Genomic DNA, 11,189 nt, shown 5'->3' with positions numbered 1-11,189 from the left:
AGAGTTTCGTGGAAAAGACAGGAATCTTTTATTTAATGACATGTTTCTGCCTAAAATAGTTGTGTAACAAAAGTAAGAGGAAAGAAAAATTCAGAGTATGACATCAAAAATAGCTATTTAAATATTTCTCATTACAACTTACTACATAGGTTCAAGAACTGAAAATAACACAAGAACAAAAATCTATTCACAGTGCTGAAAATTATCACCAAGGTCTATGGAAATAATGGCAAGTTCCTGCCTCAAAGCCCATTCCCTCTAAGACATCTAATAAAAATCACCTTGACACCCTCTGCCAGCTTAGTTCAAGGTAGCTCCAGGAGCCTCTTCTCCTACCCAAAAGTATCTGTAGGTGGTTTAGCTGGTCTCCAGTTGCTGTACAACTCCAGGCATCTTTTGGAGTCTATGCCCTAAGATCTCTGCTCACAGGCCCACACTGGCCACTGCTGGCAGGCCTGCTGGTGACTGTTGAAACCAATTCTCCCCACTCTGGGAGAGGGGAAAGAACCAACTACCTTTCTACTTCCTGAGGGGCTCTGTGTCAAAAGTCCTCTCCTAGAATCCCATGCAGCCAAAGCCAGTGGGAGCGTCCAGCTTTCCAACCAATGAGGGCCAGTGTCCGCCATGCTTGCCTTTGCCTCTCTTCAGGCCACCATGTTTTTAGCAAGGGGACAGAGCCTCCGGTCATGCATGTGCAGCTTAAACCCCTCCCCCATTCCCAGGGGCATGTGTACTCCCATTATAGGACTAATTACATGAGGAACTTGGGGATTGGAGCCCAGGTATCAGTGGCTTTTAAGGCTTCCCGGGCAATTCTGATGTATAATCAAGGCTGAGTCCACCGCCCTGTTCCACTTCTTAACCTCTTTCCTGCCCTACCCTTTATAAGCTAACCAGAGACCTATTCTCAAAACCCGTTTTCTGAACCTGCCATTGATGTGATGATCTCATTGATTAAATAGGCATTTATTCAATGCCCATTGACTCACCAGTAGCACAATCAAGAGAGAAATATGAGAATCTGTATTACACTTCATCCTCTGTTTCATATTAAGCATAAATAATTTCCTAAACACAGAAGGCAAATGATTGCGGCACTTGATTTTGGGGCAAAGTGCCAAGTTTAAAATCTGGATATGACCTTGCTATTTGATTTAGGAATATGGCTTGATGTTTCTGGATGCTAGTTTCATTCATCAGAAGTAAGGGATGGATGAGAGAGTAGGGTTCTTTGTTGATTTGAAGAATCTTTAGAAAGTATTCATACTATCCAAATTTTTCATTAAATGTCAAATTTAAGAATACTTGAACTTAACTGGGGATTGTAAATATGAGTGTATTCAGGATCCATGTAGTAAGTCAAATCTGTGAGAACATCAGTGACAGGGCCTGTGGCCAACTGGATTGCACTTGTCCCTCAGAAAAAAACAGGCAATGAAAAATAACACCAATGCTTTGGCTGAATGATATGCATATTTTTAAGTTGAATTGGTCTGTGAGTCCCAATTTGTTAGTTTTGACAACTTTTGACAATATGGTTTTGTAACTCAAAATTGAAGGTATGAGGATCAAATCCTAGCCTCATCACTTCTATTTGCATTTCCTTGGAGGAGTTAGTTAACTTTTGTAATTTTCAATGTGATGATTGAATCAAAATAGAGTTGTTCCTGATCTTGGTAATCACAGTTCTCTTTACCACATATGTTGGAGGGGCAGGGTTAGCACCAGGATTTCAGGTGACCCAGTGTCAGGGAGCTGTTCTTACCCCCAAGGAACAAACTGGCCAGCATCAGAAAGTGTAGAGAAGCCAGGGGGGACAAGGGAGTGAATGCACCACTGGCCTCAGCCCCAGGATAGTGTAGAAGTTTTCTTGGTGACTCTTTTTGGGTCTCTGAAAAACCTGCAAGTCTGAGCTGTCTTCAGGCTAAAGATTGGGCTTTCCTGCAGTAAGGGATTTCTCCATGCAGTGCAGATGAAAAACAAGTAGGGTTTTGATGTTTTGTGTGTGCTTGACTCTGCTCTCATGGTCATGCTGGACACAGGGCTAAGGAAAGCTGCTGCCTTCTGTGACCCTTAGAGATCAAGCCATTCTAGGTGGGCACGTCTTTCAAAGAGTAGAAGATGATCTAGTGCAAAAAGAAAATGCCGTCTGTTTTGAGGATGTAACAACTTAGGAAGGAAATATTTGTAAAATGTATGTAGCATCCATCACTGCAAATCAATGCCACAAAAATTTACTTGAACAACAATAAAAAAATAAAAGAATTTTCTTCCTAAAAAAATGTACTTGTACTAACTCCTCTAATAAGAGTCTCATTTGTCTAAATTTAAAAAAAAAGTCTCATTTGTCTATCTCCTGAGACCGCTTTTCATCAGGAAAAAGAAATTAAACCTACCACTACATATTATCCCCATCTTGGTAGGCTCAAACCTGCATCTCTTGGATTTGTTCAGTTGTTTTTGGGTAGTTGCTCTGTCTTTCAGAGTTTCTCACCTTGCCACCTTCTTCTAGCCAGAAAGATATCCAAGCATAAGAGAAGCTGTGTTTCCAAGGCATGAAAGGGATGGTGGCTGGTCCACACCTGCTGGCCTATTGGTCTTCACTGGCTTCAATGGAGATGTCCCTGGCCCTGGCTTTTATGGGTGTCCTGTTTAAACTACTGAGGTCCATGCCTGGGAAAACCCATGGTCTCATAATTCAGCTGAGTCAGAGCCAATGCTACGGCTGATGGGGCCCCACTGTACCTCTCACTGGTTCCATGGGTCCTCTGCATCCTGGCCATGTCATAATTTCTCCCCTTGCTTAGACTGGCCACCTGTGCAATTGATACTCAAAATATTTACCCACCAGCAGGACACAAGCACCAACCAGTCAGAATAGTTGCTGCAGTACTGTTACTGGACCATGAGGATCTCCAGGGAGCATCACGGTAGCAAAAGGTGGAGAGCTCAGAGCTTAAGTAAATTGTTATTCACCAACTGTTAGGCACATGTTTCCACAAATGACCACAGTGCTCCTCATGGACTGAGTATCCTGCAATCTCCACTCTAGGTTACCTTGCCCTTCATCACGGCAGCCCTGTATCAGCCCAGATCTCAGTTTACCTTCCATTCATTCTCCATGGGAAGCCCAGAGGAACATCTGGATGTTTTATCCATTTATGGAGAACTGAGACTAGAAGGGAACTAACCTTAGATCCCTCTACATAAATACACCATGTCATTATTTTCATCCTTCTCTAATGTTCCCATTTTGGCAATGGCTCCTTATTTTACTACAGTGGAAATCCCTGAGAGATCCAGTGCAAAAGCATAGCAAAAGTGTCTCTGATTTTAGCTTCCTCCTCCCTTCTATCTTTTCCCTGTTGGCACAGTTTTTGAACCCAGAAGAGAGGGCAGAATCTGTTTGCTTCCTTTTTTGGCTTCTCTCCTATCACCCTGGAGCCCCAGAGCCTTTTTCTTCTACTCCCCCTTCCTACCAGGAAGGAATTTTCCCTGCATCATATCCACTTCCTTCCCTTTTTTCTGAGGAAGACTTTGCTTTTACACTTTCTTGGGGTCATAAGGGGAGAAGCATCGAAGATAGTAAGAAGGGAAATACATTGGAAGGTAATTACAATATTTTCCTCATTGCATATGTTATACACTATTTCATCATAGGAAAAAAGTTTTCTGAAAAAAAGTTAAACTGCTCTTCATGATTCATGAGACTCATTATGAAAATCAACTGTTTTGTGCTTTGATATTCTGATACCCTCAGTAGGGTATAGTGAGGTGGAGGGAACTGTTTGTGCCTGCTCTTAAGGCCCCTAATTGCTGTGCTCTTTGGTTGTTGCATCTGTCTTAATAGTTCTTTTTGTTTCCCTTGTTATTGGCCAATCAGCTGCCACTTCTTTCTTATGTTTTCTTACACCAGCCCTCTCCCTGTTTCTAATTTATTACCTTGAATCTGCTTTTAACTAAGAATTTCTGGTCTCCTATTGCTGCAGAACAACTGCCCCCAAAATTAGAGGCTTAAAACATACATTTTATTCTAATTCATATTCTGTAGGTCATGAATTTGAGAAAGGCTCAGCTAGGTGATTCTTCTGCTCCATGAGGTTTGACTGAGTTCAAGCCGTGGTTCTCAGCTGAAGAGTCTAAGATGGCTTTACGTAGCTGGGACCTTTGAGGGGATTCTTATGCATAAGTATTTCAGCTGACTCCTTGTCAACCAGATCCCCTATACGTGGTATCCCTCATAATGTGGTCTCAGGAGATTTTAAATAGTGGCTGTTTTCCCTTACTGCAATGGTCCCAAGGAAACTTGGTGGAAGCTGCATGGCTTTTTCTGTGCTCACCCAGCATCACACTATTGTTAGACTTGAGTCACAGGCTGGCCCACATTCAAGGGAGGTGAGCTGGATTCCACCTTTTGATGATGGGGTGACACAGTCATATAATAGAAGCTATATGGGATGAGAGATGTTGCTGTGGCATCTTTAGAAAATACAATGAGCTACTCTGAGAAACTATAGACACACTCACACAAATTAAGAGAAAAATGTTCCGAAAGAGGGCTTCAAACTTTTCCTGAAAGTAAAATACACATGCCTTTTTGCCAGAATCCTATTGGCTCTTTTTCAACTGTTTAGATTCTTTTGGTCTTTGTTTCTTTGGCTTTTGGTATAGTTTAAATGGCCAGGTTTTCTGGATGATGGATGACTGAAATATTTGAGCTGTTTGCCACACTCAGATTATAAGAGATTGAAAGTGTCATTTGGTTTACAGAGTGTGCATCTGCTCATGACACTTGTTCTGTGTCAGCACATAGTGTCAGTTAGTAGTTAACATTACCCAGTGAGTACCTCAATAAGGTGGAACTCCAATAATCTGGACAACTCAGAAGGCTTGAGTCTTGACTCTGTCATTTGCTGTCCTGGGACTTAAGCAAGTGAGTGGACCCAATTTAGTGGTTATCTGATTAAGCCCCCTGACTCAGTGCTTTAAAATTGGAAGCTGTACCCAGGACTGACAACTAGTTCAAATTCAAACTGACTTAGACTCTAGGGTTTTACACCTTGGAGGTATAATAGCTCTTGCAGCCCAACCCTTGCATTTTAGTGATGAAGAAACTGTGACCCAGATTGGGTAAGTGGCTTGCCCAAGGTCGCATAGCTGACTAACAGAGTGAAGACGGGATCCAGTCTGTGTGCTTAAAGACTTCCACAATAATGTCAGTCTGAATGAAAGCATCAGAATTCTGTGGTAGGCTTTGGATGTGTGTGTTTATGACTGTGTGTTTGCATGTCAAACATCCTTCTATAATATGGATGTGCACATAGGCTTATTGATTCTATTAGATAAAGTTGTACCCCTTTATGGTGTAGTAACTAGTGTTAGCTAAGATATTGACTATGATACCAGAAATTTCTTGGGCTGTGTGAGGGACCATTAGCAGGAGTTAGAATGTAGACAGTGGAAGCTCTGACTTTTCACTGAGGTTTTTTAACTGTGTGTTCTTGAGCAACTTATTTACCTCCCTGAGTTTTGGGGGACTGTTTCTGTAATAACAGTGTTGAGAGCAACCACTTGTTAAATACTTTCTCTTTGTCAACTCTGCATTGACCTCTGTATATACCACATGCCATCTTACCCTCCTGTGATTCATGTCAGGACACAGCTGTTTCATAGGTTAGCAGACCAAACCTCAAAGGGGCAGCAGAATTTTCTTGCTGGCAATGAACCCTCCAACTGGCAAAGATGGCAGACAGGACTCTCCCTGCCCTCCTCTGTCAGACCCTACAGTTCATGTCCTTTTCACAGTGCTCCCCTGTATAGAGTCCCTGAGTCTCAGGACTACTGAAAGATGTAGACTTCTTTGAACTGCCTCCCAGGGTGGAATCTGTCCAATGAGTAGAGCTTATGGGGAGATAAATTTGTATTTAGAAATGACAGAGAAGTTTCTGATCATGAATCCTTTTCAGGACTTGGAAGTGTCCATTGTAAGAAGGGTAGCTTGTCCAGCTATGGAGGATGTTGGGTTTGACAAGGCTGTTAGGATGATTTGCTAAGCTCAATGGCTTCTGGAGCCCCTGCCAGCTCCATGTAGATTGAGGTTCTTACATGTAGAACCATGTTCTGATGGTTCTACAGAGCAGAGAATGAGTATCAAATCTGAGGATTGCATAGGCTCAGACTTACATCAGACTTTGTCATTCCATTAGCTCTGTGGCTTTTGGTAAGTTACTTAATATATCTGAGTCTATCTCCATTGCTTCAGGTTTATAATGGGGATGATATGCTCTACCAGACACAAAGAGTTCTGACCTCTAGAGTTGTTCAGAGTGGTGATCCCTCTTACACAATTGTCAGTCTGAGAGAATTTGAAACTTGCTGGATCTGCATAGTGGGTGCTGAGGACTTCCACTTCAGTCACTTTGAGAATGACAACTGTTCTGGGCTAATGGAGTGGTCTTGTTGAGGGTTTGCCTGTGGGTGGGCCTGATATGGGAGGAAAGTAAGGAAGTGTCTTTGGTTGATGGCCCAGCCTCCTAGGGGCTCTGAATGACTCAGGCTTAATGGGAATGCAGTATGTGAACAGAGGATTTAAATGAGTGGGAAGATGAGTTGTTTTCCTGAAACTCTTAGCCAATGATTTTTAGGGAAAAAGTTGGTCAGGTTCAAAAATTTTGACAGGGATGGTTTTAGGGGGATAAGATACTTGTTGGCAGAAAGTAAAATATAAAGAGAATGTGTAGCTCTTGGTGGAAGCAAGTCTTAACCTCGTGAGGTTTTCCCTTTGAAATTCAGCCCAGTGTTCTACTCTGCCAAAGATGGGTCTTCCTGTGCCATGGACTCCAGTAAGCCTTTTGTCTCCTGGGCACCACCATAGTCAAGGAAATCAAGATACTGTCATTCTGACACAGTCATGCAAACCAGAAACAGTCCTACTCCACTGCTCTGAAATCCCTTAATTCTGGGGGATGGTGGGCAGAGGAACTAGCTACTATCTTTTCTAAAGAACAAAATTAGTTTACAGAGAACCTATTAAGGGTTCTGCTTTGAGCAAGGACCATTTTCAACAAAAGCTGCCTCAAACCTGGTCATATATTTCTCTATAGCTTCTTTCTTACCACTAAACTCCTTCCATTCTGTGTTTTCCAGAGATTTAGTTCAAAATAGGTTTTATTTTGTTTTACTTTAGCATTTAAAAAAACTTTCCAAGCTTAATTTTGATGTAAATATTTATTTTCCCCATGTGCTTCAGAAGGTTTATACCACATGCTTGACACAATATTTTTGGGTTTTTAGAAATTGATTATACAAGCTGGAGGTGACTAAGTAATCTGCCTAAGGCCTGATAGCTGTTTCTTAATGAATATTCAGGATCTGTTACCTTGTTTTTGGATGACTGTACCATCTGACTCAGAGTTTTTAGACACAGTTGCCTAAAAGTTTTCAGAAACAAGGTGAGGATAGAAATAAAGAAACATTTGATTTTCTAGGTGAATTTCCACCTGTATGGCTCAGTGTTGTGTCATCAGCCCTTTCCACGCTATTTCTTTCTCCTTCCTTCAACTCTTCACACATTTTTGTCATTTAAAAAAAAATACCTGGCCTTGTTTGTTTGTTTGTTTTAAAATCCTATTTCTCTGTTTTCTTACATTGAGCATGGCAAAACATGTTTTTTTGACAAAAAAAGAAAAAATAAGGATAGAATTTTAAGTCAAATACTTGGAACGTACTTCGTTTAAAATTTCTTTCTTCCAGTAAAAGGTCAACTCAGATTCAAGTAGAAATGTAGAACTGCCTGTAATTTAAAGACACATTTAAAGAAACTAAGGCACTAGAATAATGTTTTGCTACAAACCTCTGCAAAACCAATTTTTTTTCTTCTGGGTCTACACAAAACTGTTTCCCAAACTATGGCAATTTGGGTTCTGGCCTTTCTCGAAGATTTTGATTAATGAAAACAATCACTATGATGTGTTTGTGGATTAATTTCTGAAGCCACTGCCTGGAAAGGTCACAGTAAAGCAGCTATTTTGCCGAAGTCCACAGAAAGAAACCAATCTTCTTGGCAGTGGGGAGCCTGAATGGGTGTTAGGGGGTGGAGTGTGACTGTTACTTGAGGATGGCAACATTTTAGAATTTTATTTTATTGAAATAGGGTCCTTGTTGAAACCTCTCTGTTTTTATCCCTGACTAGCTATATGATTTTGAGAAGAGGGTTAATGTTCAACTCTCTTGCATCACCTGGAAAAGAAAGTGGTGGCACTAGATATCTCTAAGATTCTTCCAGTTCTACAGCTCTGTGAAGCTTCAGCTAGTGAATGCCCCTGAATGAATGCAGCCTGACTTTCTGGGGTAAAAATAATTTAAAACATCATCACAAACCCTCACATAATCCGAGTCTAAACGTGAACCTGAGTCTTGGGGGAAGGGGTTGCTTTCATTCAAGGGGAGGCTACACAGCTCCTCCTGCCTTTGAGTTGGAGTGACTTTTCAAAGTCAATCGTCAGAAACTGTTGAACATCAAAAACAGGACAAGTTAGAACATAACACTTGACAGTACCTGGCAGGGCTTTTTACCCTGGGGTCCTTTTCATAAACTCTGCAAAGTTAACATATTGAGGTTAGGTTTGGCTGTGCATGACAGAAAACTTGAACACAAAAAAAGGCAACCTGGGGTGTAGGGGGCACAGCTCCATAAAACCATGTTTCTCTCATGTGGTCCAAGGTGGGGACTGTAATCCAGCCCTCATATTCATATGGAGCCAGCAGGAACGAAGACTAGCAGAGACTTTTAAGTAGACTTCCCAGGAGGATATTACATTTCTACTTATATTTCATTGACACAAATTTTGTCATGTTGCCACTCCTAGTTGCAAGGAAGGGTGGGAAATGTAGTCTTTGTGTGGAATAGTGATTTATTCAGTTAAGAGCCTGGTAGTTCTATTATTTGGGAAACAGGGAAGACAGATATTGGAGGAAGAAACTAGCAGCATCTGTCACAGAGACTATAGTTTTGAAGAGTAAGGGCTATGGAATCAATAACCTTGGGTTTAAACTTCACTCCCTGCTTACTAGCTATAGAATATTGTCCAAGATACTTAACCTCTTTAATCTCTTCTATTATACCAACTGTCAAAGCTGGCATAATATTCACATCATGAACATAAAATAAGAGAAAAAATGCTCAGTGTTTAGCACAATAGCTGCCACTATTACACTAGTCCCTACATCAGCATCTTTGACTTCTTTCATTTATTAGGATATGCAGTATTAGTTATACCTGGTGTATGTAACTCCTACTTACCAGAGAGCTAGTGAGTCTGGCAGAGACCAATATACTTGGGGACAAAGCAACTTGGTCAATGCTGATATGACATTTTTCTAACCGAGGGGCCTTATGAACTGGAGGGTAGTGTTAGAGGTAAAGTTATAGAAATATTTGCATTTCAGAAACATATGAAGGATAGGACTATGTAGTAAGAAGAGCTTAGGGGAGAGAGCCCTGGGGCAGACGTCCAGCGAAGGGAAAAATCTCACTGCCCACCTTTGACTCCACATCACTTGAGTGGAGGCTTAGACTACAACTCTGAGATGGTGCCTTCTGATGGTCCTGATTGATGAGGGAGGGTTCCTAGAGTGCAAGTATCGTTTTCTCATTTTGACAGCCCTGTCCTGTCCAGTTAAGAACCATTTGGGTTTATTGTGAGACAGTCAGAATGATAATCTGTTCCAGGAAGAGAGAACAAGCCAAACTCCTTCAAGGAAATGGGGGAGGAGTAGTGGTAAGTATTTTTTTTTTTCTGGATTTACTCATCACTCTCAAATTTCTAGTAGACTCTCAGTCATAAATATTCCCTGGTATTTTCTAGGACTATGCTTTGTGTAGGCCATGGAGGCTGTGAATAAGACTGGGCCTCCTCTGTCCTAATGGCTGTCCCCACCCATGGGGAGCCAGACGAGATACAGGTGTGGTACATGGCATGACCTCTCCCATTTCTTTTCCCTCTTGGAGCAACTTTTCAGCTCCTCCCACTAGAGGCGGGGGCATTTCTCCATCTTACTGATAGCAGGTTTTGTCCTGTGACTTACTTTGACCAGTGGAATGTGGGCAGACAAGAGCAAGCTAGTTCTAAGCAAGACTGTGAGTAATTTTGCTCACATTGCCTGTGTTTTCCCATCACATGAGAAGCCCATCTTCCAGAAAGACATTGGTCCAAGGAGGATGAGAGACACATGGAGCTGACTTGGATGCCATCTGAAGCTTGGAGCCAAGCCTAACCTAGCCTCAACTAGGTCAGACAACCTTCATCTGATCCACAGACTTGAGAGCAAGAATAAATGATTGTTATTTTAAGCCATTCAGTTTTGGGGTGGTTTGTTAGTGTTGTTGTGGCAATGGTTATCTGATACAACAGACAATTGCAATATAGTGTGGGAGTAACTACAGGAAGATACAGAGGCATCTGATCATCTTGGGGACGTTTGTGTGGAGGAGGAATGCTACATTGACTTGTGTACATTATTCACTTTTGGACCTCATGTTGCTTTTCCCATGGCATGCTCTACTGCAGAGAGTTAGCAGTATATAGATTCCTCAAGTGTTTGTCAGAATTGTATGTAAAATAAGACTAATCCACAAAGAATAATCCTTTAAAGATTCTAAGAGAAGTTCTCTGAAAGTAAAATAAGGACCTTTTGACGTGTAGAGATTCATTCACTCATTCAGTCATTCAGAAAATAGAAGGATGGATAAAATAAAGTATGATCCTTCTTCAGACAGACCTTACCCTGTAGAGATAGGAGATGGCTGATCATGAATACCATAGAGAGCAATAGAACAGGATAGGAAAATGTGGAGTACTAGGGCAGAAGGGTGGTGCCATTTTAACACAGGAAGGCTTGGAAAATGTAATCAAGAGTAATGTTTGAGCAGAGCCCTGAGAGAGGAGAGGACTCAAACAGTCAGCTGAGGAAAGAGAGGCTCAGGCTGAGGGGCAGGGAGTGCTAAGTCACACTTCAGGAGAGACAGACACTTAGTGTATGGAACTCCCAGGCCAAGACCATTTCTAAGTGCTCTGTGGATTTGATGTTATGTGTGTTCAGTGAACATAGCTGTAGAGGCGCAGATCCCCAAATTTTGAGTTTTTCTGTTAAAAAAAAATCTAGGCAAAAAGGTTTCTATTATTACGTGA

Source organism: Pteronotus mesoamericanus, unplaced genomic scaffold, assembly GCF_021234165.1.
Source record: "Pteronotus mesoamericanus isolate MK-2021 breed Mesoamerican mustached bat unplaced genomic scaffold, CSHL_Meso_final contig_48, whole genome shotgun sequence".
Lineage (NCBI taxonomy): Eukaryota > Metazoa > Chordata > Mammalia > Chiroptera > Mormoopidae > Pteronotus > Pteronotus mesoamericanus.
The sequence above is the reverse complement of the archived record's forward strand: the minus strand, read 5'-3'. Positions refer to the sequence as shown.